Source organism: Copadichromis virginalis, linkage group LG20, assembly GCF_057382275.1.
Source record: "Copadichromis virginalis isolate Kocher_CV1m ecotype Utaka linkage group LG20, C_Virginalis_male_GT1.1, whole genome shotgun sequence".
Classification (NCBI taxonomy): Eukaryota; Metazoa; Chordata; class Actinopteri; order Cichliformes; family Cichlidae; genus Copadichromis; species Copadichromis virginalis.
The window spans coordinates 11,076,924-11,102,539 of NC_140637.1; the positions used below are offsets into that span (position 1 = coordinate 11,076,924).

Genomic DNA, 25,616 nt, shown 5'->3' on the forward strand with positions numbered 1-25,616 from the left:
GGTTTTGTGTCACAATGGTCCTGTTTTGGAGGATTTGATTTAAAAAAACAAACATAATTAAAGTAACCAACGATGCTATACGTTGACATCGTTCTTTCACTGTAAGACAAAGCAGGCTATGGTGAATAATCACAGCGATTTTCAGCTCTGAAGAAATCTATCTAGGAGCTATGACAGTGTAAAGACACCCTGCAATTTTAAATGTGTGGCGACATTTGAATGAGGCGCGTACCAGTAGAGGGAGCCAACGCACCACGAATGGTACACAGCCACAGATGCGCTTTGTGCAATGTATTTGTGACATGCAGGAGTGTCCGCAAAGAAATGTGGATAAGTTGTAAATCAAAAGCTAAAGAGCTCATTCTTGCACTGTTTTGATCAGAACACACGTGGGAATGTTCAAGTGTTGAGAATTTGTAATTATAAAGTGAATTAGGGAACGATATTAGATACTGCCACTGGCTAGATTTCAACCTGGGTCTCTCGCTCCCAAAGCGCGTTCTCTACGCCGCGGCCTGCCCTATAATATATTTCAAGCGTTTACCACAACTGAGAGGTGAAAACTGCCGTTTCTTCGTCTTACAAAATGTTCTGTAACTCCAAAAGTACACGGACTGTGACATCATTCTTTCACTGTAACAATCAGCAGGCTTTAATAAAAAAGGAAAAAAAAAAAATCAAGGCGGTTTTCAGGTCTCTAAAGAAAAATACATCTAGGAGATATGAGGAGTTGAAAACGCCTCTGTTACAGAATTTCAGCTGTCATTTTCACTCAAGTCTCCATAGACTTTGAATGTGGACATTTATTAACTGTGTTGCTTCGAGGCCATTTGCGAGAAAACGGCAACTCCTACAATAATGACAGTGCCATTTTGTTAAAGGCAAGAAAAATACCTACATTTTGATGTATAATTTGTGTTAATGAAGGCAAAATTGAGCGTTTGTTCGGACATGAAGAAGAGATTGAGAAAGCGACAATGCATGGTGTGTTTGGCGTCCATAGCAACCATAACAACCAATATTGATTGATGGAAGAGATTTTGAGACAGGGGTAAAAAAAAAAAAAAAGGCAGAGAGAGCCCATTCTGTAGGCTCGCCTGTAGGCTTCTAGCAAGCGTAGCAAGTGAATTTCAGAGCCAGGGATTTTTTTTTTTTTTTTTTTTTTTTTTTTTTGTGTCCCCAGCATATGGTCCGCATGGGATTCGAACCACTGCCCTCTGTCCTCAATCTCTGCCATAGGGCCTGTCACGTTCCCATGAGCCACTCGGCGGCCCGGAATGACAGGGCAAAAGTGCTATATTTAAAGTGCACACCTGCGCAGCCGCACCCCAATTTTCGGCTCTTTTTCATTAGCTGGACACCAGGCCTTATCTAGTCAGCCGTTCCAACCACATCCCTGCCAATGTGTGCCTACGTCAAGCCGCATACAAGTGTAACGCTCACAATTTTCTGCTATCACTCTAAGGCAACTTAAGTGTTAGTGACGTCACACCTATGCGCCACTGCCCTCTGTGGAGAATGGGAGAAATGTGCTTGCACCTCAACCTATGGACTCAGACGGACATTCAATCATCATCTTCCTCACTCAAGGTAACCTTATGGCTTGTAGGAACACTGCACGTGTATGATAAGACTGTAGCCGTTCAACCGGCCCTCGTAAGGTTGCTGAAGACAGTGAACACCGTGGAATTCTCAGTATCACTGTGGCCCTGGGTTTTTCCACTGTCCTGCTAAGTGCTTATGTAATTGTAACCAACATAGGAGAGAGACGTAACATCGTGGAAGAGACATAAAGTGAGTAAAAACGATCTAAATGCATTTAGAATATATTTAGAACTACAAATTACACTTTTCTTAGCAATTATTGTTTTTTATGTCAAGCTTCAAGCTAGCTTCTTTATTGGGGCTTGGGACCAGCAAAAGTGACCCGAAATTTGGTCTTTAAGTCTGGTCATTAGCGTGTCTGGACCCAAACTACACTGCAGGTCCCAAAGTCAAATGATCACTGAGAGTTAAAAATCTGTCTGAAGTTAGAAGTTAGCAGAGAGTTAGCTCACTAGTTTCCGTCTAAATATAATATACCAGGTTCTGACTGAGGGATTTCTAAAACAAATTAAAAGGCACAGCTCTGCTATCACTTCTGACATACATGAAGACAGGAAAGTAAGCAGCAGTGATGTTTGTAGGGTTACTGAAGTTTGGCTTGCTGGTATATAGTGATGTGCTATGTGACTAGCGAAACAGCTATGTTAGCATAACATTAACACAGTGATGAAGGGGAACTTTTTTCCACTGGATAAGAATTAAGGTGAGGGTTCCCGATGGTTAGGGACAAATGCAGTGGCATGGCAGGATGCTGTAAACGGACCAAACTTCAGTCAAGAGAACAACTGAGATAATCCATCCACATACAGGTTAGTCATTAATGTGCTGCTGCATTGCCTGGGCTGTAGTTACATGGTAAGGTTTTAAAAACTGAGCTTTAAAATGAATAGTTGTAATAAAAACTGAGAGAGGCCGACAGTGATCACTTACTTTTTGTAAGGGGCTTGTTGAGATTAAATAGAACAAGTTACAAAGCATTAAAACATGTTAAAAACACAACAGCCTTATTAAACGCAGAGTAGTTTGGGCCCAGAAGTAGGATTGATCACGTCATCACTTAAAGACCAGATAGACACATGGTGGAGTTACTTTGTTGTGTTTGTGTGTGTTTTTAAGTAGTTTTAAACTTTGTGATCCACAACAGGTAACAGTAAAAGATGAACATTTTTAAGCATAATGCTGTTACCAAACTACATTAATGGCCCAAAAACAGACCATAGAAAAAACCGTGGCTATGTGAAAAAAAATGATGACAACTAGTCCTAATTCAGGCTAATTGTTTTTTTGTTTTTTTGTTTTGTTTTTTTCCGACATCCCTCCACACACACAGGCTGTGCTGGCTCACAGAAAGAGTGGGTCATCAACATTATCAGGCAGCTGGTGTTCATAGCAAGCCTCACCAGACAGCTTCAGTCCATATCGGATGTACAGGATGGAGTTAAGGCTCTGCAAGGACATCTGATTTGTAAGTTTGCTTTTTACCACACTCATCTGGGCCAAGAGTAGAGGAAACTGCCTTATCTTCTGCAGCTGGAATTCAAAACAAGTATTTGAACTCGGACACGGCCTGCAGATTAGACTGGGTTTGTTTGGTTTTTCTTTTTCGTGCTTTTCCCACTTTTCTAGCTTGTTGTGCCCTTTTTCTTTCAGGATCTGCAGTTTCCTCCCTGTCCAGTAGAGGCCTCTCTCAGAGAAAGAACAGCTTGGGGATGCAGATGATGACGATTGGAGATCAGACACACCGCCCCCACCTCTCCTTATCCATGCTTAGGTCAGAAGTGGAATGCTCTTTTGCTGTTTGTTAGTTACGGATGGAGTAACACTAACTAAGGAAATACACACAACACAGTGATTGTGAATAAGTCACTCCAAGTGTGAAAAGGTGATAGTCAGAGTGAGACTACACATGAATTATTCAGGAAATGCACACTCAGTGAGAGAATAACTATAATTCAGTGTCACTAGGGGATATAACTTGAAGATGATGTGTCTTCATTTCTGATTCATTTTGAACAGTGATGAATGTGGAAGTAAATGAGCGCGAGCTGATCAAAACGGGCGAGCTGTTTTTACATATTTCTGCAGCCTGGATGCCGTGGGCTTTGTCCAGGAGTAAAAGATGACATCGCCCATTTCGGATCTTATATATAGTTATACCTTGGTGTTTTGTAGCATCACCTGACAAACTTTTACTTTCCTGATGTTTAGACTTTCTGATCCCTCCACAGACTCTGCTTTGTCTTTCTACAAAGAGTTGACGACATTAAATACAGATGTTTTAACAGTGCTTGAATGTTTTATTTTGTTTACTCTAGCCTCCAACTCAAACTTTGGTTGCTCCTATGCCCACGTCACTTCCTCCACCAATCAGAATGAGGGTCCGGGTTCAGGAAGACGTCTTCCTGATCCCAGCTCCACAAAGGTCGGTGAAAAGTTTTAAGTTTGAGCAGTACATAAAAATAAATCCCAATCTGATTGGTATAGTGTTTTTTTGTTGTTGTTGTTGTTGTTGTTTTGTTTTTAATTTCTGTTTAATCGCCGGTCATTGCTCTGCATCCCAGTGAGGCCAACTCCTGCTCTGTGTCGTGGCTGTGTGAGCAGGCAGCTCAGCGTTACTACCAGAAATGTGGCCTCCTGCCTCGTCTCTCTCTGCAGAAAGAAGGCGCTCTGCTCTCCCCGCAGGACCAGCTACTGGCCGTCCTGCACACAAATGAAGAGGTGAGGTTGGATTTAAAAAAAAAAAAACAACCCACAGTGACAAGAGGACGGCTATGACTGTGAAACAGCTTGCATGTCAGCCAGTGAGCATACTCCTTTTCTTAGGCAAAGTATGGCCCAAATTCATAAAATAGACTTTCTCATAGACACAGAGGTCTTTTCATTAAATCACTGATAGAAGGAATGGAGGTTCTAGGTCCTTCCACAATGACTTCATCTTTCTTACCCAGATGAGGCGTGCAGGTTTTAGACTGTATGATTCTGGTAAGAAGGTGAAGGGCTGATTATGTTAACAAGCTGCCTGAGAAACTACAATCTGAGAAACTGTAAAGATTAGAACCATTTCTATTACCAGACTGGATGCTGACTTGCTTTTGGAGCCAGCTTCCAGAAGACACTGAAGGAATCACAGTTTTTGGGATTGAATCCTTGGCTTCACTTTCCCGCACCAGTGCAGGATAACTGATGGGTTTGTGTTGTGGGTTCTGGCTGACGTTTGCTCGTGGGGATCTCCCTCCTCTCCCTGAGCGATACAAGAAGGCCTGTCAAAGTCTAGCAGTGGGTGAGCAACACAGAGGAAATGCATTATAAAACGGACACATGTGCATTCTTGTATTCTGTTATGAAGTACCATCTCTTTCTACCTGTAGATGAGAACAAGCGTTTCTCCCGGCTATGTGAGGTTCGGGACCGGGGTTCCTCCGTGTCAGGACTCCAAATGTCTCGGTTTGGCCGCCTCTTCCCTCAGCCCGCTCCTCCGTGCCCTAAAACTTCAGGCCAGCCTCACGGAGCTGCGAATTTCTGGAAACCGTATGTCTGACGACCTTCTCCCTGAGCTGATTGCCACAACGCTCACCATGCCTCGTCTGCAGCTGCTGGACATTTCTGCCAACTGCATTACAGGGGACGGCCTGGAGAAGGCTGTAAATGCTTTAAAGGGACAGAGTGCACCTGCATTCCCGGCAAGGGCCTCAGCTAGCCAATAGTGGCAGCTCCAGGTTTACCATCTAACCTGTATTTAAGTACCTCTGGTCTTAATAACTACCTTAGATCTTAATAACAAGCTAACCTGATTCATATCAATGATATCTGTCAGAGAGAATTGGCTCTCGTGATCATTTGCTTTTTCTGCTCGTTTCCACTCAAAGTGCCTGGAGGAGCTGGACCTCAGTATGAACCCACTGGGGGACGGCGTGTCTGAGTCTCTGTCCTGTCTGCTGTCCTGCTGCCCTGTGCTAGCCAAGCGGTCTCTGCAGGTCTCACTGCTCATTTCCTTCAGCAGCATCGACTGCTGCTAGCCAGCGCGCTCACAGGTGACTCTCTAACAAGCAGCTGACTGAAGCCTTAAGCTTCACTGAACTCCCATCCATAAGCAAAACTGCAACTAACTTTACATCTTCTGAACGTTCAGGCACAGGCCATTTGAAAGCAGTGTGCCTGTCCCTCAATCCCCTGGGCTCCACCGGCTTTGAGCTGGTGTTAAAGACTCTGCCCCTCCACTGCCTCACACACGTGGACCTGTCAGCTGTCTGCAGAGGGCCTGCTGATTACCCGGCACTGGAACACCTCGCCAAAGTCCTGTCACAGGTGTGCACGCAAAAATCATGCAATGTCATTTATTGTCGAAAGATATAATTGTGCAATCAGGTTAAGACTTTTGTGTTTTTGCAGGACGAGTGCTCTCTGACCCACCTCAGCCTGGCTGCAAATGGGCTGACAGACAGCAGTGTAGCTACCTTGGCGAGGTGTGTGTGTGTGTGTGTGTGTGTGTGAGGGCGTCATTTCTACGGCTCAGTTATTACTCATGTTAGTGGGGCTTTGCCTTTGTTTAAATTGTCACTCTTTACTGGCCTGTTGGACTTTTTCTTATTATTTCACAGGTGCCTCTCGTCGTGTCCCACACTGGTGAGTCTGAATCTGTCAGGAAATCCGTCTGTTACATCAGTGGGACTTCACAACATCCTGGCGTCTGTCAGAGAGGCCCGTCGACCACTGACACTTCTAAACCTCGAAGGTATGTCTGAACTTGGAGATACTCCATGGAGTTCCTTTTTTTTTCTAAAGCTATTCTTAGATTCACCGTTTCACACTAATTCACAATTTGGATTTCTTTGATGTTTTTATCACCTGTGCAAAGTTGTACTTGGCAACAGTTTCTTTCTTGCTATCAGTGCGTTTCCTTTTGACGCATTTCTAAGTTTGAACATTTAGTATGTATGCACAGAGGTGTTACATGATGATTACACACACAGACATTACAATATAGAAGTGTGGTTTAAAGATTTAAAAAAAAGATTAGCTGTGAATTAATTTTCCATTTTATGGAGCAGAAAACATTGCTGAATGCTAGCTAACAGGCTACATTTGGATGTCAAATATTTATAGGGGGGAAAATGGAAATTATGGATATGAAATAAAATGATTCTTTGTTGCTTAACCTGCAGGTTGTCAGGTCTCTGGCCCCTGGGAGAGTCAAGACCTGGACAGTTTGTCAGAGCTGGTCCAGGATATCCGTCTTTGCTCTCAGACCCTCAACAAGCTGGACCGACAGACCTTGAAGCAGAGCTGAGACAGGACTCAGTCACACGGACACTTTCTCGACCGAAACTCCAAGTGCCTCCTCTCTGCCACCTCTACTTGAGGGTGGCAGGTGTGTTCATAATAAATAATTAATAATGAATTATTAATTTCCTAATAATTCATAATAAAAGTGGTCATTTTTATAAACATTTTGTTTAATGAGGCTACACCAAAAAGAAACAAGATAAAAACAAAATAAAGTGACATGGCGTCCACCGACAGTCTGTGGATAGCTTGTGTTTTATGCATTTTTGTCTGCCTTATTTATACATGTAAAGCTCTGTATCTGTATAAAGAGTTTGTGTTAGTGTGTGAGAGGTTTTGTGTCACAATGGTCCTGTTTTGTAGGATTTGATTTAAAAAAACAAACATAATTAAAGTAACCAACGATGCTATACGTTGACATCGTTCTTTCACTGTAAGACAAAGCAGGCTATGGTGAATAATCACAGCGATTTTCAGCTCTGAAGAAATCTATCTAGGAGCTATGACAGTGTAAAGACACCCTGCAATTTTAAATGTGTGGCGACATTTGAATGAGGCGCGTACCAGTAGAGGGAGCCAACGCACCACGAATGGTACACAGCCACAGATGCGCTTTGTGCAATGTATTTGTGACATGCAGGAGTGTCCGCAAAGAAATGTGGATAAGTTGTAAATCAAAAGCTAAAGAGCTCATTCTTGCACTGTTTTGATCAGAACACACGTGGGAATGTTCAAGTGTTGAGAATTTGTAATTATAAAGTGAATTAGGGAACGATATTAGATACTGCCACTGGCTAGATTTCAACCTGGGTCTCTCGCTCCCAAAGCGCGTTCTCTACGCCGCGGCCTGCCCTATAATATATTTCAAGCGTTTACCACAACTGAGAGGTGAAAACTGCCGTTTCTTCGTCTTACAAAATGTTCTGTAACTCCAAAAGTACACGGACTGTGACATCATTCTTTCACTGTAACAATCAGCAGGCTTTAATAAAAAAGGAAAAAAAAAAAATCAAGGCGGTTTTCAGGTCTCTAAAGAAAAATACATCTAGGAGATATGAGGAGTTGAAAACGCCTCTGTTACAGAATTTCAGCTGTCATTTTCACTCAAGTCTCCATAGACTTTGAATGTGGACATTTATTAACTGTGTTGCTTCGAGGCCATTTGCGAGAAAACGGCAACTCCTACAATAATGACAGTGCCATTTTGTTAAAGGCAAGAAAAATACCTACATTTTGATGTATAATTTGTGTTAATGAAGGCAAAATTGAGCGTTTGTTCGGACATGAAGAAGAGATTGAGAAAGCGACAATGCATGGTGTGTTTGGCGTCCATAGCAACCATAACAACCAATATTGATTGATGGAAGAGATTTTGAGACAGGGGTAAAAAAAAAAAAAAAGGCAGAGAGAGCCCATTCTGTAGGCTCGCCTGTAGGCTTCTAGCAAGCGTAGCAAGTGAATTTCAGAGCCAGGGATTTTTTTTTTTTTTTTTTTTTTTTTTTTTTGTGTCCCCAGCATATGGTCCGCATGGGATTCGAACCACTGCCCTCTGTCCTCAATCTCTGCCATAGGGCCTGTCACGTTCCCATGAGCCACTCGGCGGCCCGGAATGACAGGGCAAAAGTGCTATATTTAAAGTGCACACCTGCGCAGCCGCACCCCAATTTTCGGCTCTTTTTCATTAGCTGGACACCAGGCCTTATCTAGTCAGCCGTTCCAACCACATCCCTGCCAATGTGTGCCTACGTCAAGCCGCATACAAGTGTAACGCTCACAATTTTCTGCTATCACTCTAAGGCAACTTAAGTGTTAGTGACGTCACACCTATGCGCCACTGCCCTCTGTGGAGAATGGGAGAAATGTGCTTGCACCTCAACCTATGGACTCAGACGGACATTCAATCATCATCTTCCTCACTCAAGGTAACCTTATGGCTTGTAGGAACACTGCACGTGTATGATAAGACTGTAGCCGTTCAACCGGCCCTCGTAAGGTTGCTGAAGACAGTGAACACCGTGGAATTCTCAGTATCACTGTGGCCCTGGGTTTTTCCACTGTCCTGCTAAGTGCTTATGTAATTGTAACCAACATAGGAGAGAGACGTAACATCGTGGAAGAGACATAAAGTGAGTAAAAACGATCTAAATGCATTTAGAATATATTTAGAACTACAAATTACACTCTTCTTAGCAATTATTGTTTTTTATGTCAAGCTTCAAGCTAGCTTCTTTATTGGGGCTTGGGACCAGCAAAAGTGACCCGAAATTTGGTCTTTAAGTCTGGTCATTAGCGTGTCTGGACCCAAACTACACTGCAGGTCCCAAAGTCAAATGATCACTGAGAGTTAAAAATCTGTCTGAAGTTAGAAGTTAGCAGAGAGTTAGCTCACTAGTTTCCGTCTAAATATAATATACCAGGTTCTGACTGAGGGATTTCTAAAACAAATTAAAAGGCACAGCTCTGCTATCACTTCTGACATACATGAAGACAGGAAAGTAAGCAGCAGTGATGTTTGTAGGGTTACTGAAGTTTGGCTTGCTGGTATATAGTGATGTGCTATGTGACTAGCGAAACAGCTATGTTAGCATAACATTAACACAGTGATGAAGGGGAACTTTTTTCCACTGGATAAGAATTAAGGTGAGGGTTCCCGATGGTTAGGGACAAATGCAGTGGCATGGCAGGATGCTGTAAACGGACCAAACTTCAGTCAAGAGAACAACTGAGATAATCCATCCACATACAGGTTAGTCATTAATGTGCTGCTGCATTGCCTGGGCTGTAGTTACATGGTAAGGTTTTAAAAACTGAGCTTTAAAATGAATAGTTGTAATAAAAACTGAGAGAGGCCGACAGTGATCACTTACTTTTTGTAAGGGGCTTGTTGAGATTAAATAGAACAAGTTACAAAGCATTAAAACATGTTAAAAACACAACAGCCTTATTAAACGCAGAGTAGTTTGGGCCCAGAAGTAGGATTGATCACGTCATCACTTAAAGACCAGATAGACACATGGTGGAGTTACTTTGTTGTGTTTGTGTGTGTTTTTAAGTAGTTTTAAACTTTGTGATCCACAACAGGTAACAGTAAAAGATGAACATTTTTAAGCATAATGCTGTTACCAAACTACATTAATGGCCCAAAAACAGACCATAGAAAAAACCGTGGCTATGTGAAAAAAAATGATGACAACTAGTCCTAATTCAGGCTAATTGTTTTTTTGTTTTTTTGTTTTGTTTTTTTCCGACATCCCTCCACACACACAGGCTGTGCTGGCTCACAGAAAGAGTGGGTCATCAACATTATCAGGCAGCTGGTGTTCATAGCAAGCCTCACCAGACAGCTTCAGTCCATATCGGATGTACAGGATGGAGTTAAGGCTCTGCAAGGACATCTGATTTGTAAGTTTGCTTTTTACCACACTCATCTGGGCCAAGAGTAGAGGAAACTGCCTTATCTTCTGCAGCTGGAATTCAAAACAAGTATTTGAACTCGGACACGGCCTGCAGATTAGACTGGGTTTGTTTGGTTTTTCTTTTTCGTGCTTTTCCCACTTTTCTAGCTTGTTGTGCCCTTTTTCTTTCAGGATCTGCAGTTTCCTCCCTGTCCAGTAGAGGCCTCTCTCAGAGAAAGAACAGCTTGGGGATGCAGATGATGACGATTGGAGATCAGACACACCGCCCCCACCTCTCCTTATCCATGCTTAGGTCAGAAGTGGAATGCTCTTTTGCTGTTTGTTAGTTACGGATGGAGTAACACTAACTAAGGAAATACACACAACACAGTGATTGTGAATAAGTCACTCCAAGTGTGAAAAGGTGATAGTCAGAGTGAGACTACACATGAATTATTCAGGAAATGCACACTCAGTGAGAGAATAACTATAATTCAGTGTCACTAGGGGATATAACTTGAAGATGATGTGTCTTCATTTCTGATTCATTTTGAACAGTGATGAATGTGGAAGTAAATGAGCGCGAGCTGATCAAAACGGGCGAGCTGTTTTTACATATTTCTGCAGCCTGGATGCCGTGGGCTTTGTCCAGGAGTAAAAGATGACATCGCCCATTTCGGATCTTATATATAGTTATACCTTGGTGTTTTGTAGCATCACCTGACAAACTTTTACTTTCCTGATGTTTAGACTTTCTGATCCCTCCACAGACTCTGCTTTGTCTTTCTACAAAGAGTTGACGACATTAAATACAGATGTTTTAACAGTGCTTGAATGTTTTATTTTGTTTACTCTAGCCTCCAACTCAAACTTTGGTTGCTCCTATGCCCACGTCACTTCCTCCACCAATCAGAATGAGGGTCCGGGTTCAGGAAGACGTCTTCCTGATCCCAGTTCCACAAAGGTCGGTGAAAAGTTTTAAGTTTGAGCAGTACATAAAAATAAATCCCAATCTGATTGGTATAGTGTTTTTTTGTTGTTGTTGTTGTTTTGTTTTTAATTTCTGTTTAATCACCGGTCATTGCTCTGCATCCCAGTGAGGCCAACTCCTGCTCTGTGTCGTGGCTGTGTGAGCAGGCAGCTCAGCGTTACTACCAGAAATGTGGCCTCCTGCCTCGTCTCTCTCTGCAGAAAGAAGGCGCTCTGCTCTCCCCGCAGGACCAGCTACTGGCCGTCCTGCACACAAATGAAGAGGTGAGGTTGGATTTAAAAAATAAAAAAACAACCCACAGTGACAAGAGGACGGCTATGACTGTGAAACAGCTTGCATGTCAGCCAGTGAGCATACTCCTTTTCTTAGGCAAAGTATGGCCCAAATTCATAAAATAGACTTTCTCATAGACACAGAGGTCTTTTCATTAAATCACTGATAGAAGGAATGGAGGTTCTAGGTCCTTCCACAATGACTTCATCTTTCTTACCCAGATGAGGCGTGCAGGTTTTAGACTGTATGATTCTGGTAAGAAGGTGAAGGGCTGATTATGTTAACAAGCTGCCTGAGAAACTACAATCTGAGAAACTGTAAAGATTAGAACCATTTCTATTACCAGACTGGATGCTGACTTGCTTTTGGAGCCAGCTTCCAGAAGACACTGAAGGAATCACAGTTTTTGGGATTGAATCCTTGGCTTCACTTTCCCGCACCAGTGCAGGATAACTGATGGGTTTGTGTTGCGGGTTCTGGCTGACGTTTGCTCGTGGGGATCTCCCTCCTCTCCCTGAGCGATACAAGAAGGCCTGTCAAAGTCTAGCAGTGGGTGAGCAACACAGAGGAAATGCATTATAAAACGGACACATGTGCATTCTTGTATTCTGTTATGAAGTACCATCTCTTTCTACCTGTAGATGAGAACAAGCGTGTCTCCCGGCTATGTGAGGTTCGGGACCGGGGTTCCTCCGTGTCAGGACTCCAAATGTCTCGGTTTGGCCGCCTCTTCCCTCAGCCCGCTCCTCCGTGCCCTAAAACTTCAGGCCAGCCTCACGGAGCTGCGAATTTCTGGAAACCGTATGTATGACGACCTTCTCCCTGAGCTGATTGCCACAACGCTCACCATGCCTCGTCTGCAGCTGCTGGACATTTCTGCCAACTGCATTACAGGGGACGGCCTGGAGAAGGCTGTAAATGCTTTAAAGGGACAGAGTGCACCTGCATTCCCGGTAAGGGCCTCAGCTAGCCAATAGTGGCAGCTCCAGGTTTACCATCTAACCTGTATTTAAGTACCTCTGGTCTTAATAACTACCTTAGATCTTAATAACAAGCTAACCTGATTCATATCAATGATATCTGTCAGAGAGAATTGGCTCTCGTGATCATTTGCTTTTTCTGCTCGTTTCCACTCAAAGTGCCTGGAGGAGCTGGACCTCAGTATGAACCCACTGGGGGACGGCGTGTCTGAGTCTCTGTCCTGTCTGCTGTCCTGCTGCCCTGTGCTAGCCAAGCGGTCTCTGCAGGTCTCACTGCTCATTTCCTTCAGCAGCATCGACTGCTGCTAGCCAGCGCGCTCACAGGTGACTCTCTAACAAGCAGCTGACTGAAGCCTTAAGCTTCACTGAACTCCCATCCATAAGCAAAACTGCAACTAACTTTACATCTTCTGAACGTTCAGGCACAGGCCATTTGAAAGCAGTGTGCCTGTCCCTCAATCCCCTGGGCTCCACCGGCTTTGAGCTGGTGTTAAAGACTCTGCCCCTCCACTGCCTCACACACGTGGACCTGTCAGCTGTCTGCAGAGGGCCTGCTGATTACCCGGCACTGGAACACCTCGCCAAAGTCCTGTCACAGGTGTGCACGCAAAAATCATGCAATGTCATTTATTGTCGAAAGATATAATTGTGCAATCAGGTTAAGACTTTTGTGTTTTTGCAGGACGAGTGCTCTCTGACCCACCTCAGCCTGGCTGCAAATGGGCTGACAGACAGCAGTGTAGCTACCTTGGCGAGGTGTGTGTGTGTGTGTGTGTGTGTGTGTGTGTGTGGGCGTCATTTCTACGGCTCAGTTATTACTCATGTTAGTGGGGCTTTGCCTTTGTTTAAATTGTCACTCTTTACTGGCCTGTTGGACTTTTTCTTATTATTTCACAGGTGCCTCTCGTCGTGTCCCACACTGGTGAGTCTGAATCTGTCAGGAAATCCGTCTGTTACATCAGTGGGACTTCACAACATCCTGGCGTCTGTCAGAGAGGCCCGTCGACCACTGACACTTCTAAACCTCGAAGGTATGTCTGAACTTGGAGATACTCCATGGAGTTCCTTTTTTTTTCTAAAGCTATTCTTAGATTCACTGTTTCACACTAATTCACAATTTGGATTTCTTTGATGTTTTTATCACCTGTGCAAAGTTGTACTTGGCAACAGTTTCTTTCTTGCTATCAGTGCGTTTCCTTTTGACGCATTTCTAAGTTTGAACATTTAGTATGTATGCACAGAGGTGTTACATGATGATTACACACACAGACATTACAATATAGAAGTGTGGTTTAAAGATTTAAAAAAAAGATTAGCTGTGAATTAATTTTCCATTTTATGGAGCAGAAAACATTGCTGAACGCTAGCTAACAGGCTACATTTGGATGTCAAATATTTATAGGGGGGAAAATGGAAATTATGGATATGAAATAAAATGATTCTTTGTTGCTTAACCTGCAGGTTGTCAGGTCTCTGGCCCCTGGGAGAGTCAAGACCTGGACAGTTTGTCAGAGCTGGTCCAGGATATCCGTCTTTGCTCTCAGACCCTCAACAAGCTGGACCGACAGACCTTGAAGCAGAGCTGGGACAGGACTCAGTCACACGGACACTTTCTCGACCGAAACTCCAAGTGCCTCCTCTCTGCCACCTCTACTTGAGGGTGGCAGGTGTGTTCATAATAAATAATTAATAATGAATTATTAATTTCCTAATAATTCATAATAAAAGTGGTCATTTTTATAAACATTTTGTTTAATGAGGCTACACCAAAAAGAAACAAGATAAAAACAAAATAAAGTGACATGGTGTCCACCGACAGTCTGTGGATGGCTTGTGTTTTATGCATTTTTGTCTGCCTTATTTATACATGTAAAGCTCTGTATCTGTATAAAGAGTTTGTGTTAGTGTGTGAGAGGTTTTGTGTCACAATGGTCCTGTTTTGTAGGATTTGATTTAAAAAAACAAACATAATTAAAGTAACCAACGATGCTATACGTTGACATCGTTCTTTCACTGTAAGACAAAGCAGGCTATGGTGAATAATCACAGCGATTTTCAGCTCTGAAGAAATCTATCTAGGAGCTATGACAGTGTAAAGACACCCTGCAATTTTAAATGTGTGGCGACATTTGAATGAGGCGCGTACCAGTAGAGGGAGCCAACGCACCACGAATGGTACACAGCCACAGATGCGCTTTGTGCAATGTATTTGTGACATGCAGGAGTGTCCGCAAAGAAATGTGGATAAGTTGTAAATCAAAAGCTAAAGAGCTCATTCTTGCACTGTTTTGATCAGAACACACGTGGGAATGTTCAAGTGTTGAGAATTTGTAATTATAAAGTGAATTAGGGAACGATATTAGATACTGCCACTGGCTAGATTTCAACCTGGGTCTCTCGCTCCCAAAGCGCGTTCTCTACGCCGCGGCCTGCCCTATAATATATTTCAAGCGTTTACCACAACTGAGAGGTGAAAACTGCCGTTTCTTCGTCTTACAAAATGTTCTGTAACTCCAAAAGTACACGGACTGTCGACATCATTCTTTCACTGTAACAATCAGCAGGCTTTAATAAAAAAGGGAAAAAAAAAATCAAGGCGGTTTTCAGGTCTCTAAAGAAAAATACATCTAGGAGATATGAGGAGTTGAAAACGCCTCTGTTACAGAATTTCAGCTGTCATTTTCACTCAAGTCTCCATAGACTTTGAATGTGGACATTTTTTAACTGTGTTGCTTCGAGGCCATTTGCGAGAAAACGGCAACTCCTACAATAATGACAGTGCCATTTTGTTAAAGGCAAGAAAAATACCTACATTTTGATGTATAATTTGTGTTAATGAAGGCAAAATTGAGCGTTTGTTCGGACATGAAGAAGAGATTGAGAAAGCGACAATGCATGGTGTGTTTGGCGTCCATAGCAACCATAACAACCAATATTGATTGATGGAAGAGATTTTGAGACAGGGGTAAAAAAAAAAAAAAAAGGCAGAGAGAGCCCATTCTGTAGGCTCGCCTGTAGGCTTCTAGCAAGCGTAGCAAGTGAATTTCAGAGCCAGGGATTTTTTTTTTTTTTTTTTTTTTTTTTTTTGTGTCCCCAGCATATGGTCCGCATGGGATTCGAACCACTGCCCTCTGTCCTCAATCTCTGCCATAGGGCCTGTCACGTTCCCATGAGCCACTCGGCGGCCCGGAATGACAGGGCAAAAGTGCTATATTTAAAGTGCACACCTGCGCAGCCGCACCCCAATTTTCGGCTCTTTTTCATTAGCTGGACACCAGGCCTTATCTAGTCAGCCGTTCCAACCACATCCCTGCCAATGTGTGCCTACGTCAAGCCGCATACAAGTGTAACGCTCACAATTTTCTGCTATCACTCTAAGGCAACTTAAGTGTTAGTGACGTCACACCTATGCGCCACTGCCCTCTGTGGAGAATGGGAGAAATGTGCTTGCACCTCAACCTATGGACTCAGACGGACATTCAATCATCATCTTCCTCACTCAAGGTAACCTTATGGCTTGTAGGAACACTGCACGTGTATGATAAGACTGTAGCCGTTCAACCGGCCCTCGTAAGGTTGCTGAAGACAGTGAACACCGTGGAATTCTCAGTATCACTGTGGCCCTGGGTTTTTCCACTGTCCTGCTAAGTGCTTATGTAATTGTAACCAACATAGGAGAGAGACGTAACATCGTGGAAGAGACATAAAGTGAGTAAAAACGATCTAAATGCATTTAGAATATATTTAGAACTACAAATTACACTTTTCTTAGCAATTATTGTTTTTTATGTCAAGCTTCAAGCTAGCTTCTTTATTGGGGCTTGGGACCAGCAAAAGTGACCCGAAATTTGGTCTTTAAGTCTGGTCATTAGCATGTCTGGACCCAAACTACACTGCAGGTCCCAAAGTCAAATGATCACTGAGAGTTAAAAATCTGTCTGAAGTTAGAAGTTAGCAGAGAGTTAGCTCACTAGTTTCCGTCTAAATATAATATACCAGGTTCTGACTGAGGGATTTCTAAAACAAATTAAAAGGCACAGCTCTGCTATCACTTCTGACATACATGAAGACAGGAAAGTAAGCAGCAGTGATGTTTGTAGGGTTACTGAAGTTTGGCTTGCTGGTATATAGTGATGTGCTATGTGACTAGCGAAACAGCTATGTTAGCATAACATTAACACAGTGATGAAGGGGAACTTTTTTCCACTGGATAAGAATTAAGGTGAGGGTTCCCGATGGTTAGGGACAAATGCAGTGGCATGGCAGGATGCTGTAAACGGACCAAACTTCAGTCAAGAGAACAACTGAGATAATCCATCCACATACAGGTTAGTCATTAATGTGCTGCTGCATTGCCTGGGCTGTAGTTACATGGTAAGGTTTTAAAAACTGAGCTTTAAAATGAATAGTTGTAATAAAAACTGAGAGAGGCCGACAGTGATCACTTACTTTTTGTAAGGGGCTTGTTGAGATTAAATAGAACAAGTTACAAAGCATTAAAACATGTTAAAAACACAACAGCCTTATTAAACGCAGAGTAGTTTGGGCCCAGAAGTAGGATTGATCACGTCATCACTTAAAGACCGGATAGACACATGGTGGAGTTACTTTGTTGTGTTTGTGTGTGTTTTTAAGTAGTTTTAAACTTTGTGATCCACAACAGGTAACAGTAAAAGATGAACATTTTTAAGCATAATGCTGTTACCAAACTACATTAATGGCCCAAAAACAGACCATAGAAAAAACCGTGGCTATGTGAAAAAAAATGATGACAACTAGTCCTAATTCAGGCTAATTGTTTTTTTGTTTTTTTGTTTTGTTTTTTTCCCGACATCCCTCCACACACACAGGCTGTGCTGGCTCACAGAAAGAGTGGGTCATCAACATTATCAGGCAGCTGGTGTTCATAGCAAGCCTCACCAGACAGCTTCAGTCCATATCGGATGTACAGGATGGAGTTAAGGCTCTGCAAGGACATCTGATTTGTAAGTTTGCTTTTTACCACACTCATCTGGGCCAAGAGTAGAGGAAACTGCCTTATCTTCTGCAGCTGGAATTCAAAACAAGTATTTGAACTCGGACACGGCCTGCAGATTAGACTGGGTTTGTTTGGTTTTTCTTTTTCGTGCTTTTCCCACTTTTCTAGCTTGTTGTGCCCTTTTTCTTTCAGGATCTGCAGTTTCCTCCCTGTCCAGTAGAGGCCTCTCTCAGAGAAAGAACAGCTTGGGGATGCAGATGATGACGATTGGAGATCAGACACACCGCCCCCACCTCTCCTTATCCATGCTTAGGTCAGAAGTGGAATGCTCTTTTGCTGTTTGTTAGTTACGGATGGAGTAACACTAACTAAGGAAATACACACAACACAGTGATTGTGAATAAGTCACTCCAAGTGTGAAAAGGTGATAGTCAGAGTGAGACTACACATGAATTATTCAGGAAATGCACACTCAGTGAGAGAATAACTATAATTCAGTGTCACTAGGGGATATAACTTGAAGATGATGTGTCTTCATTTCTGATTCATTTTGAACAGTGATGAATGTGGAAGTAAATGAGCGCGAGCTGATCAAAACGGGCGAGCTGTTTTTACATATTTCTGCAGCCTGGATGCCGTGGGCTTTGTCCAGGAGTAAAAGATGACATCGCCCATTTCGGATCTTATATATAGTTATACCTTGGTGTTTTGTAGCATCACCTGACAAACTTTTACTTTCCTGATGTTTAGACTTTCTGATCCCTCCACAGACTCTGCTTTGTCTTTCTACAAAGAGTTGACGACATTAAATACAGATGTTTTAACAGTGCTTGAATGTTTTATTTTGTTTACTCTAGCCTCCAACTCAAACTTTGGTTGCTCCTATGCCCACGTCACTTCCTCCACCAATCAGAATGAGGGTCCGGGTTCAGGAAGACGTCTTCCTGATCCCAGTTCCACAAAGGTCGGTGAAAAGTTTTAAGTTTGAGCAGTACATAAAAATAAATCCCAATCTGATTGGTATAGTGTTTTTTTGTTGTTGTTGTTGTTGTTGTTGTTGTTTTTAATTTCTGTTTAATCGCCGGTCATTGCTCTGCATCCCAGTGAGGCCAACTCCTGCTCTGTGTCGTGGCTGTGTGAGCAGGCAGCTCAGCGTTACTACCAGAAATGTGGCCTCCTGCCTCGTCTCTCTCTGCAGAAAGAAGGCGCTCTGCTCTCCCCGCAGGACCAGCTACTGGCCGTCCTGCACACAAATGAAGAGGTGAGGTTGGATTTAAAAAAAAAAAAAACCCACAGTGACAAGAGGACAGCTATGACTGTGAAACAGCTTGCATGTCAGCCAGTGAGCATACTCCTTTTCTTAGGCAAAGTATGGCCCAAATTCATAAAATAGACTTTCTCATAGACACAGAGGTCTTTTCATTAAATCACTGATAGAAGGAATGGAGGTTCTAGGTCCTTCCACAATGACTTCATCTTTCTTACCCAGATGAGGCGTGCAGGTTTTAGACTGTATGATTCTGGTAAGAAGGTGAAGGGCTGATTATGTTAACAAGCTGCCTGAGAAACTACAATCTGAGAAACTGTAAAGATTAGAACCATTTCTATTACCAGACTGGATGCTGACTTGCTTTTGGAGCCAGCTTCCAGAAGACACTGAAGGAATCACAGTTTTTGGGATTGAATCCTTGGCTTCACTTTCCCGCACCAGTGCAGGATAACTGATGGGTTTGTGTTGCGGGTTCTGGCTGACGTTTGCTCGTGGGGATCTCCCTCCTCTCCCTGAGCGATACAAGAAGGCCTGTCAAAGTCTAGCAGTGGGTGAGCAACACAGAGGAAATGCATTATAAAACGGACACATGTGCATTCTTGTATTCTGTTATGAAGTACCATCTCTTTCTACCTGTAGATGAGAACAAGCGTGTCTCCCGGCTATGTGAGGTTCGGGACCGGGGTTCCTCCGTGTCAGGACTCCAAATGTCTCGGTTTGGCCGCCTCTTCCCTCAGCCCGCTCCTCCGTGCCCTAAAACTTCAGGCCAGCCTCACGGAGCTGCGAATTTCTGGAAACCGTATGTATGACGACCTTCTCCCTGAGCTGATTGCCACAACGCTCACCATGCCTCGTCTGCAGCTGCTGGACATTTCTGCCAACTGCATTACAGGGGACGGCCTGGAGAAGGCTGTAAATGCTTTAAAGGGACAGAGTGCACCTGCATTCCCGGTAAGGGCCTCAGCTAGCCAATAGTGGCAGCTCCAGGTTTACCATCTAACCTGTATTTAAGTACCTCTGGTCTTAATAACTACCTTAGATCTTAATAACAAGCTAACCTGATTCATATCAATGATATCTGTCAGAGAGAATTGGCTCTCGTGATCATTTGCTTTTTCTGCTCGTTTCCACTCAAAGTGCCTGGAGGAGCTGGACCTCAGTATGAACCCACTGGGGGACGGCGTGTCTGAGTCTCTGTCCTGTCTGCTGTCCTGCTGCCCTGTGCTAGCCAAGCGGTCTCTGCAGGTCTCACTGCTCATTTCCTTCAGCAGCATCGACTGCTGCTAGCCAGCGCGCTCACAGGTGACTCTCTAACAAGCAGCTGACTGAAGCCTTAAGCTTCACTGAACTCCCATCCATAAGCAAAACTGCAACTAACTTTACATCTTCTGAACGTTCAGGCACAGGCCATTTGAAAGCAGTGTGCCTGTCCCTCAATCCCCTGGGCTCCACCGGCTTTGAGCTGGTGTTAAAGACTCTGCCCCTCCACTGCCTCACACACGTGGACCTGTCAGCTGTCTGCAGAGGGCCTGCTGATTACCCGGCACTGGAACACCTCGCCAAAGTCCTGTCACAGGTGTGCACGCAAAAATCATGCAATGTCATTTATTGTCGAAAGATATAATTGTGCAATCAGGTTAAGACTTTTGTGTTTTTGCAGGACGAGTGCTCTCTGACCCACCTCAGCCTGGCTGCAAATGGGCTGACAGACAGCAGTGTAGCTACCTTGGCGAGGTGTGTGTGTGTGTGTGTGTGTGTGTGAGGGCGTCATTTCTACGGCTCAGTTATTACTCATGTTAGTGGGGCTTTGCCTTTGTTTAAATTGTCACTCTTTACTGGCCTGTTGGACTTTTTCTTATTATTTCACAGGTGCCTCTCGTCGTGTCCCACACTGGTGAGTCTGAATCTGTCAGGAAATCCGTCTGTTACATCAGTGGGACTTCACAACATCCTGGCGTCTGTCAGAGAGGCCCGTCGACCACTGACACTTCTAAACCTCGAAGGTATGTCTGAACTTGGAGATACTCCATGGAGTTCCTTTTTTTTTCTAAAGCTATTCTTAGATTCACCGTTTCACACTAATTCACAATTTGGATTTCTTTGATGTTTTTATCACTTGTGCAAAGTTGTACTTGGCAACAGTTTCTTTCTTGCTATCAGTGCGTTTCCTTTTGACGCATTTCTAAGTTTGAACATTTAGTATGTATGCACAGAGGTGTTACATGATGATTACACACACAGACATTACAATATAGAAGTGTGGTTTAAAGATTTAAAAAAAAGATTAGCTGTGAATTAATTTTCCATTTTATGGAGCAGAAAACATTGCTGAATGCTAGCTAACAGGCTACATTTGGATGTCAAATATTTATAGGGGGGAAAATGGAAATTATGGATATGAAATAAAATGATTCTTTGTTGCTTAACCTGCAGGTTGTCAGGTCTCTGGCCCCTGGGAGAGTCAAGACCTGGACAGTTTGTCAGAGCTGGTCCAGGATATCCGTCTTTGCTCTCAGACCCTCAACAAGCTGGACCGACAGACCTTGAAGCAGAGCTGGGACAGGACTCAGTCACACGGACACTTTCTCGACCGAAACTCCAAGTGCCTCCTCTCTGCCACCTCTACTTGAGGGTGGCAGGTGTGTTCATAATAAATAATTAATAATGAATTATTAATTTCCTAATAATTCATAATAAAAGTGGTCATTTTTATAAACATTTTGTTTAATGAGGCTACACCAAAAAGAAACAAGATAAAAACAAAATAAAGTGACATGGCGTCCACCGACAGTCTGTGGATAGCTTGTGTTTTATGCATTTTTGTCTGCCTTATTTATACATGTAAAGCTCTGTATCTGTATAAAGAGTTTGTGTTAGTGTGTGAGAGGTTTTGTGTCACAATGGTCCTGTTTTGTAGGATTTGATTTAAAAAAACAAACATAATTAAAGTAACCAACGATGCTATACGTTGACATCGTTCTTTCACTGTAAGACAAAGCAGGCTATGGTGAATAATCACAGCGATTTTCAGCTCTGAAGAAATCTATCTAGGAGCTATGACAGTGTAAAGACACCCTGCAATTTTAAATGTGTGGCGACATTTGAATGAGGCGCGTACCAGTAGAGGGAGCCAACGCACCACGAATGGTACACAGCCACAGATGCGCTTTGTGCAATGTATTTGTGACATGCAGGAGTGTCCGCAAAGAAATGTGGATAAGTTGTAAATCAAAAGCTAAAGAGCTCATTCTTGCACTGTTTTGATCAGAACACACGTGGGAATGTTCAAGTGTTGAGAATTTGTAATTATAAAGTGAATTAGGGAACGATATTAGATACTGCCACTGGCTAGATTTCAACCTGGGTCTCTCGCTCCCAAAGCGCGTTCTCTACGCGGCGGCCTGCCCTATAATATATTTCAAGCGTTTACCACAACTGAGAGGTGAAAACTGCCGTTTCTTCGTCTTACAAAATGTTCTGTAACTCCAAAAGTACACGGACTGTCGACATCATTCTTTCACTGTAACAATCAGCAGGCTTTAATAAAAAAGGGAAAAAAAAAATCAAGGCGGTTTTCAGGTCTCTAAAGAAAAATACATCTAGGAGATATGAGGAGTTGAAAACGCCTCTGTTACAGAATTTCAGCTGTCATTTTCACTCAAGTCTCCATAGACTTTGAATGTGGACATTTTTTAACTGTGTTGCTTCGAGGCCATTTGCGAGAAAACGGCAACTCCTACAATAATGACAGTGCCATTTTGTTAAAGGCAAGAAAAATACCTACATTTTGATGTATAATTTGTGTTAATGAAGGCAAAATTGAGCGTTTGTTCGGACATGAAGAAGAGATTGAGAAAGCGACAATGCATGGTGTGTTTGGCGTCCATAGCAACCATAACAACCAATATTGATTGATGGAAGAGATTTTGAGACAGGGGTAAAAAAAAAAAAAAAAAGGCAGAGAGAGCCCATTCTGTAGGCTCGCCTGTAGGCTTCTAGCAAGCGTAGCAAGTGAATTTCAGAGCCAGGGATTTTTTTTTTTTTTTTTTTTTTTTTTTTTTTTTTTGTGTCCCCAGCATATGGTCCGCATGGGATTCGAACCACTGCCCTCTGTCCTCAATCTCTGCCATAGGGCCTGTCACGTTCCCATGAGCCACTCGGCGGCCCGGAATGACAGGGCAAAAGTGCTATATTTAAAGTGCACACCTGCGCAGCCGCACCCCAATTTTCGGCTCTTTTTCATTAGCTGGACACCAGGCCTTATCTAGTCAGCCGTTCCAACCACATCCCTGCCAATGTGTGCCTACGTCAAGCCGCATACAAGTGTAACGCTCACAATTTTCTGCTATCACTCTAAGGCAACTTAAGTGTTAGTGACGTCACACCTATGCGCCACTGCCCTCTGTGGAGAATGGGAGAAATGTGCTTGCACCTCAACCTATGGACTCAGACGGACATTCAATCATCATCTTCCTCACTCAAGGTAACCTTATGGCTTGTAGGAACACTGCACGTGTATGATAAGACTGTAGCCGTTCAACCGGCCCTCGTAAGGTTGCTGAAGACAGTGAACACCGTGGAATTCTCAGTATCACTGTGGCCCTGGGTTTTTCCACTGTCCTGCTAAGTGCTTATGTAATTGTAACCAACATAGGAGAGAGACGTAACATCGTGGAAGAGACATAAAGTGAGTAAAAACGATCTAAATGCATTTAGAATATATTTAGAACTACAAATTACACTTTTCTTAGCAATTATTGTTTTTTATGTCAAGCTTCAAGCTAGCTTCTTTATTGGGGCTTGGGACCAGCAAAAGTGACCCGAAATTTGGTCTTTAAGTCTGGTCATTAGCATGTCTGGACCCAAACTACACTGCAGGTCCCAAAGTCAAATGATCACTGAGAGTTAAAAATCTGTCTGAAGTTAGAAGTTAGCAGAGAGTTAGCTCACTAGTTTCCGTCTAAATATAATATACCAGGTTCTGACTGAGGGATTTCTAAAACAAATTAAAAGGCACAGCTCTGCTATCACTTCTGACATACATGAAGACAGGAAAGTAAGCAGCAGTGATGTTTGTAGGGTTACTGAAGTTTGGCTTGCTGGTATATAGTGATGTGCTATGTGACTAGCGAAACAGCTATGTTAGCATAACATTAACACAGTGATGAAGGGGAACTTTTTTCCACTGGATAAGAATTAAGGTGAGGGTTCCCGATGGTTAGGGACAAATGCAGTGGCATGGCAGGATGCTGTAAACGGACCAAACTTCAGTCAAGAGAACAACTGAGATAATCCATCCACATACAGGTTAGTCATTAATGTGCTGCTGCATTGCCTGGGCTGTAGTTACATGGTAAGGTTTTAAAAACTGAGCTTTAAAATGAATAGTTGTAATAAAAACTGAGAGAGGCCGACAGTGATCACTTACTTTTTGTAAGGGGCTTGTTGAGATTAAATAGAACAAGTTACAAAGCATTAAAACATGTTAAAAACACAACAGCCTTATTAAACGCAGAGTAGTTTGGGCCCAGAAGTAGGATTGATCACGTCATCACTTAAAGACCGGATAGACACATGGTGGAGTTACTTTGTTGTGTTTGTGTGTGTTTTTAAGTAGTTTTAAACTTTGTGATCCACAACAGGTAACAGTAAAAGATGAACATTTTTAAGCATAATGCTGTTACCAAACTACATTAATGGCCCAAAAACAGACCATAGAAAAAACCGTGGCTATGTGAAAAAAAATGATGACAACTAGTCCTAATTCAGGCTAATTGTTTTTTTGTTTTTTTGTTTTGTTTTTTTCCCGACATCCCTCCACACACACAGGCTGTGCTGGCTCACAGAAAGAGTGGGTCATCAACATTATCAGGCAGCTGGTGTTCATAGCAAGCCTCACCAGACAGCTTCAGTCCATATCGGATGTACAGGATGGAGTTAAGGCTCTGCAAGGACATCTGATTTGTAAGTTTGCTTTTTACCACACTCATCTGGGCCAAGAGTAGAGGAAACTGCCTTATCTTCTGCAGCTGGAATTCAAAACAAGTATTTGAACTCGGACACGGCCTGCAGATTAGACTGGGTTTGTTTGGTTTTTCTTTTTCGTGCTTTTCCCACTTTTCTAGCTTGTTGTGCCCTTTTTCTTTCAGGATCTGCAGTTTCCTCCCTGTCCAGTAGAGGCCTCTCTCAGAGAAAGAACAGCTTGGGGATGCAGATGATGACGATTGGAGATCAGACACACCGCCCCCACCTCTCCTTATCCATGCTTAGGTCAGAAGTGGAATGCTCTTTTGCTGTTTGTTAGTTACGGATGGAGTAACACTAACTAAGGAAATACACACAACACAGTGATTGTGAATAAGTCACTCCAAGTGTGAAAAGGTGATAGTCAGAGTGAGACTACACATGAATTATTCAGGAAATGCACACTCAGTGAGAGAATAACTATAATTCAGTGTCACTAGGGGATATAACTTGAAGATGATGTGTCTTCATTTCTGATTCATTTTGAACAGTGATGAATGTGGAAGTAAATGAGCGCGAGCTGATCAAAACGGGCGAGCTGTTTTTACATATTTCTGCAGCCTGGATGCCGTGGGCTTTGTCCAGGAGTAAAAGATGACATCGCCCATTTCGGATCTTATATATAGTTATACCTTGGTGTTTTGTAGCATCACCTGACAAACTTTTACTTTCCTGATGTTTAGACTTTCTGATCCCTCCACAGACTCTGCTTTGTCTTTCTACAAAGAGTTGACGACATTAAATACAGATGTTTTAACAGTGCTTGAATGTTTTATTTTGTTTACTCTAGCCTCCAACTCAAACTTTGGTTGCTCCT

At 42.9% G+C, this 25,616-nt stretch overlaps 1 long non-coding RNA gene and 2 pseudogenes across 1 annotated transcript; all 3 read left to right on the top strand.

The window, feature by feature from the left end:
* Positions 1-4,337: 4,337 nt before the first annotated feature.
* On the top strand, positions 4,338-7,298 carry LOC146684386 (uncharacterized). Its single transcript, XR_014917187.1, has 2 exons — positions 4,338-6,068; positions 6,204-7,298. It is a non-coding gene; the product is annotated as an uncharacterized LOC146684386 (long non-coding RNA).
* A 4,495-nt stretch (positions 7,299-11,793) lies between these two features.
* On the top strand, positions 11,794-13,596 carry LOC146684387 (tonsoku-like protein; annotated as a pseudogene).
* A 4,793-nt stretch (positions 13,597-18,389) lies between these two features.
* Positions 18,390-20,873, top strand: LOC146684388 (tonsoku-like protein; annotated as a pseudogene).
* Positions 20,874-25,616: the final 4,743 nt, after the last annotated feature.